The following is a 6,806-nucleotide window of genomic DNA, read 5'->3' as shown; positions in this document are numbered from 1 at the left end:
TATAAGGTAGCAATACACAGTTAGGAGTTTAGTTTCGCATTATGGCCCCTGTGGATTTTTCAAATAGGAAAGTTATTGTGAAATAAAATTCATTTTTAGACAGATGAGTGTTAATTTAGCCTTCAAAGGTAGTTTATAAGAGCATCAAGATTATTTTTTACATGTTTTATGGGCTGTTTTCTGTTTGACAGTCCGTATTTTCATAGCTAGACCGGCCATCGGTCCAGAAATTAATGTACTGTTTACAAACACTCTTTTTCTACACGAAGTTTTTGACGCAATTTTACAAAAAAATGAGATGAAAGACATATGATTTTCATTGGATTTGCTGAATGATATATGTACACAGTTTCAGAAAAGGTATTACTTCAAGCAATTGAAATTCTACTTTTAGTCAAATTTTGGGGAAATATGTGACATCTTTCCCCCCCTTTTTGCAATATTTTATAACAAATAAATGCAGATTGTTGCCATGGATACACCAAAAAGAAATTATATTTTACCATTTTATATACTGGAAATAAAATCTATGAAAGATTCTGATTACATACATATGCCCATATATGACACAAACAGTAAGCTTGATATTGCAAGAAAGCAATGAAAAGGGAATGGTAAAATTCATAAGGGCTAATTTTATTATTTTTTCCTAACTGTTTATTGCTACCTTATGGCATACTTACCAAGCTCAGAATTGTATAATTTAAGACTTTTCATGCCACAAATCTATTGATATTTAGATTCAAAATCAACTTCTGAGTAAATTAAGTGTTTAACAATGACAATGTGTGTCAATTTTATTGTTTACAGTCCTTAGCAACCAAAATTAGACATTTTGACACTAGGCTTTTATTTGTACTCTTTCGGCTTAACGCTTGCTTCTGATGGATTGGGCTGCATGTAGTAGCACAAGTATTGAACGCGTTGGTTTTTTTCTTGCGAATATATCATATTATTGTTTTTATCAAGATTTCATGTTACATTTTGGCATATATTAGATGTATAGTTAAATCAGATGTAAGAAATTGATCCCCATCACCAAGTTTTTAATCAAGTCTTTGGTATGCAATAAGCATAAAGATTAACATTTTTATGATTAAAATTGCTCAATTTTGTACAATGGTGCATCATCAGAGATCTTATTATGATATTCAACATTAAAAAACTGCCAAAAGAGGTACAATTTTTAAGATTTGGCTAAACATTGAGGTAGAGACAAGATTTTACACTTTGACTTGGCACCTTTCTTAAAATCAGTTTTTGTCGCGTTTCAGTGTCAACTGCTAACCTTCATAAAATATTCATTACTCAACCAATTTTCAAAAATAAAAGGCCAATTTACTCGTTTTAGCTAGCAGAACTCAGAAAATAAGTTAAAAGGGAGATTTTGAAAAAAATATTTACTATTAAGGTAGCAATACACAGTTAGGAGTTTAGTTTCGCATTATGGCCCCTGTGGATTTTTCAAATAGGAAAGTTATTGTGAAATAAAATTCATTTTTAGACAGATGAGTGTTAATTTAGCCTTCAAAGGTAGTTTATAAGAGCATCAAGATTATTTTTTACATGTTTTATGGGCTGTTTTCTGTTTGACAGTCCGTATTTTCATAGCTAGACCGGCCATCGGTCCAGAAATTAATGTACTGTTTACAAACACTCTTTTTCTACACGAAGTTTTTGACGCAATTTTACAAAAAAATGAGATGAAAGACATATGATTTTCATTGGATTTGCTGAATGATATATGTACACAGTTTCAGAAAAGGTATTACTTCAAGCAATTGAAATTCTACTTTTAGTCAAATTTTGGGGAAATATGTGACATCTTTCCCCCCCTTTTTGCAATATTTTATAACAAATAAATGCAGATTGTTGCCATGGATACACCAAAAAGAAATTATATTTTACCATTTTATATACTGGAAATAAAATCTATGAAAGATTCTGATTACATACATATGCCCATATATGACACAAACAGTAAGCTTGATATTGCAAGAAAGCAATGAAAAGGGAATGGTAAAATTCATAAGGGCTAATTTTATTATTTTTTCCTAACTGTTTATTGCTACCTTATGGCATACTTACCAAGCTCAGAATTGTATAATTTAAGACTTTTCATGCCACAAATCTATTGATATTTAGATTCAAAATCAACTTCTGAGTAAATTAAGTGTTTAACAATGACAATGTGTGTCAATTTTATTGTTTACAGTCCTTAGCAACCAAAATTAGACATTTTGACACTAGGCTTTTATTTGTACTCTTTCGGCTTAACGCTTGCTTCTGATGGATTGGGCTGCATGTAGTAGCACAAGTATTGAACGCGTTGGTTTTTTTCTTGCGAATATATCATATTATTGTTTTTATCAAGATTTCATGTTACATTTTGGCATATATTAGATGTATAGTTAAATCAGATGTAAGAAATTGATCCCCATCACCAAGTTTTTAATCAAGTCTTTGGTATGCAATAAGCATAAAGATTAACATTTTTATGATTAAAATTGCTCAATTTTGTACAATGGTGCATCATCAGAGATCTTATTATGATATTCAACATTAAAAAACTGCCAAAAGAGGTACAATTTTTAAGATTTGGCTAAACATTGAGGTAGAGACAAGATTTTACACTTTGACTTGGCACCTTTCTTAAAATCAGTTTTTGTCGCGTTTCAGTGTCAACTGCTAACCTTCATAAAATATTCATTACTCAACCAATTTTCAAAAATAAAAGGCCAATTTACTCGTTTTAGCTAGCAGAACTCAGAAAATAAGTTAAAAGGGAGATTTTGAAAAAAATATTTACTATTAAGGTAGCAATACACAGTTAGGAGTTTAGTTTCGCATTATGGCCCCTGTGGATTTTTCAAATAGGAAAGTTATTGTGAAATAAAATTCATTTTTAGACAGATGAGTGTTAATTTAGCCTTCAAAGGTAGTTTATAAGAGCATCAAGATTATTTTTTACATGTTTTATGGGCTGTTTTCTGTTTGACAGTCCGTATTTTCATAGCTAGACCGGCCATCGGTCCAGAAATTAATGTACTGTTTACAAACACTCTTTTTCTACACGAAGTTTTTGACGCAATTTTACAAAAAAATGAGATGAAAGACATATGATTTTCATTGGATTTGCTGAATGATATATGTACACAGTTTCAGAAAAGGTATTACTTCAAGCAATTGAAATTCTACTTTTAGTCAAATTTTGGGGAAATATGTGACATCTTTCCCCCCCTTTTTGCAATATTTTATAACAAATAAATGCAGATTGTTGCCATGGATACACCAAAAAGAAATTATATTTTACCATTTTATATACTGGAAATAAAATCTATGAAAGATTCTGATTACATACATATGCCCATATATGACACAAACAGTAAGCTTGATATTGCAAGAAAGCAATGAAAAGGGAATGGTAAAATTCATAAGGGCTAATTTTATTATTTTTTCCTAACTGTTTATTGCTACCTTATGGCATACTTACCAAGCTCAGAATTGTATAATTTAAGACTTTTCATGCCACAAATCTATTGATATTTAGATTCAAAATCAACTTCTGAGTAAATTAAGTGTTTAACAATGACAATGTGTGTCAATTTTATTGTTTACAGTCCTTAGCAACCAAAATTAGACATTTTGACACTAGGCTTTTATTTGTACTCTTTCGGCTTAACGCTTGCTTCTGATGGATTGGGCTGCATGTAGTAGCACAAGTATTGAACGCGTTGGTTTTTTTCTTGCGAATATATCATATTATTGTTTTTATCAAGATTTCATGTTACATTTTGGCATATATTAGATGTATAGTTAAATCAGATGTAAGAAATTGATCCCCATCACCAAGTTTTTAATCAAGTCTTTGGTATGCAATAAGCATAAAGATTAACATTTTTATGATTAAAATTGCTCAATTTTGTACAATGGTGCATCATCAGAGATCTTATTATGATATTCAACATTAAAAAACTGCCAAAAGAGGTACAATTTTTAAGATTTGGCTAAACATTGAGGTAGAGACAAGATTTTACACTTTGACTTGGCACCTTTCTTAAAATCAGTTTTTGTCGCGTTTCAGTGTCAACTGCTAACCTTCATAAAATATTCATTACTCAACCAATTTTCAAAAATAAAAGGCCAATTTACTCGTTTTAGCTAGCAGAACTCAGAAAATAAGTTAAAAGGGAGATTTTGAAAAAAATATTTACTATTAAGGTAGCAATACACAGTTAGGAGTTTAGTTTCGCATTATGGCCCCTGTGGATTTTTCAAATAGGAAAGTTATTGTGAAATAAAATTCATTTTTAGACAGATGAGTGTTAATTTAGCCTTCAAAGGTAGTTTATAAGAGCATCAAGATTATTTTTTACATGTTTTATGGGCTGTTTTCTGTTTGACAGTCCGTATTTTCATAGCTAGACCGGCCATCGGTCCAGAAATTAATGTACTGTTTACAAACACTCTTTTTCTACACGAAGTTTTTGACGCAATTTTACAAAAAAATGAGATGAAAGACATATGATTTTCATTGGATTTGCTGAATGATATATGTACACAGTTTCAGAAAAGGTATTACTTCAAGCAATTGAAATTCTACTTTTAGTCAAATTTTGGGGAAATATGTGACATCTTTCCCCCCCTTTTTGCAATATTTTATAACAAATAAATGCAGATTGTTGCCATGGATACACCAAAAAGAAATTATATTTTACCATTTTATATACTGGAAATAAAATCTATGAAAGATTCTGATTACATACATATGCCCATATATGACACAAACAGTAAGCTTGATATTGCAAGAAAGCAATGAAAAGGGAATGGTAAAATTCATAAGGGCTAATTTTATTATTTTTTCCTAACTGTTTATTGCTACCTTATGGCATACTTACCAAGCTCAGAATTGTATAATTTAAGACTTTTCATGCCACAAATCTATTGATATTTAGATTCAAAATCAACTTCTGAGTAAATTAAGTGTTTAACAATGACAATGTGTGTCAATTTTATTGTTTACAGTCCTTAGCAACCAAAATTAGACATTTTGACACTAGGCTTTTATTTGTACTCTTTCGGCTTAACGCTTGCTTCTGATGGATTGGGCTGCATGTAGTAGCACAAGTATTGAACGCGTTGGTTTTTTTCTTGCGAATATATCATATTATTGTTTTTATCAAGATTTCATGTTACATTTTGGCATATATTAGATGTATAGTTAAATCAGATGTAAGAAATTGATCCCCATCACCAAGTTTTTAATCAAGTCTTTGGTATGCAATAAGCATAAAGATTAACATTTTTATGATTAAAATTGCTCAATTTTGTACAATGGTGCATCATCAGAGATCTTATTATGATATTCAACATTAAAAAACTGCCAAAAGAGGTACAATTTTTAAGATTTGGCTAAACATTGAGGTAGAGACAAGATTTTACACTTTGACTTGGCACCTTTCTTAAAATCAGTTTTTGTCGCGTTTCAGTGTCAACTGCTAACCTTCATAAAATATTCATTACTCAACCAATTTTCAAAAATAAAAGGCCAATTTACTCGTTTTAGCTAGCAGAACTCAGAAAATAAGTTAAAAGGGAGATTTTGAAAAAAATATTTACTATTAAGGTAGCAATACACAGTTAGGAGTTTAGTTTCGCATTATGGCCCCTGTGGATTTTTCAAATAGGAAAGTTATTGTGAAATAAAATTCATTTTTAGACAGATGAGTGTTAATTTAGCCTTCAAAGGTAGTTTATAAGAGCATCAAGATTATTTTTTACATGTTTTATGGGCTGTTTTCTGTTTGACAGTCCGTATTTTCATAGCTAGACCGGCCATCGGTCCAGAAATTAATGTACTGTTTACAAACACTCTTTTTCTACACGAAGTTTTTGACGCAATTTTACAAAAAAATGAGATGAAAGACATATGATTTTCATTGGATTTGCTGAATGATATATGTACACAGTTTCAGAAAAGGTATTACTTCAAGCAATTGAAATTCTACTTTTAGTCAAATTTTGGGGAAATATGTGACATCTTTCCCCCCCTTTTTGCAATATTTTATAACAAATAAATGCAGATTGTTGCCATGGATACACCAAAAAGAAATTATATTTTACCATTTTATATACTGGAAATAAAATCTATGAAAGATTCTGATTACATACATATGCCCATATATGACACAAACAGTAAGCTTGATATTGCAAGAAAGCAATGAAAAGGGAATGGTAAAATTCATAAGGGCTAATTTTATTATTTTTTCCTAACTGTTTATTGCTACCTTATGGCATACTTACCAAGCTCAGAATTGTATAATTTAAGACTTTTCATGCCACAAATCTATTGATATTTAGATTCAAAATCAACTTCTGAGTAAATTAAGTGTTTAACAATGACAATGTGTGTCAATTTTATTGTTTACAGTCCTTAGCAACCAAAATTAGACATTTTGACACTAGGCTTTTATTTGTACTCTTTCGGCTTAACGCTTGCTTCTGATGGATTGGGCTGCATGTAGTAGCACAAGTATTGAACGCGTTGGTTTTTTTCTTGCGAATATATCATATTATTGTTTTTATCAAGATTTCATGTTACATTTTGGCATATATTAGATGTATAGTTAAATCAGATGTAAGAAATTGATCCCCATCACCAAGTTTTTAATCAAGTCTTTGGTATGCAATAAGCATAAAGATTAACATTTTTATGATTAAAATTGCTCAATTTTGTACAATGGTGCATCATCAGAGATCTTATTATGATATTCAACATTAAAAAACTGCCAAAAGAGGTACAATTT

The sequence above is a fragment of the Mytilus galloprovincialis genome, chromosome 9 (genome assembly GCF_965363235.1).
Source record: "Mytilus galloprovincialis chromosome 9, xbMytGall1.hap1.1, whole genome shotgun sequence".
Taxonomy (NCBI): Eukaryota; Metazoa; Mollusca; class Bivalvia; order Mytilida; family Mytilidae; genus Mytilus; species Mytilus galloprovincialis.
Note: the sequence above shows the minus strand (reverse complement) of the source record.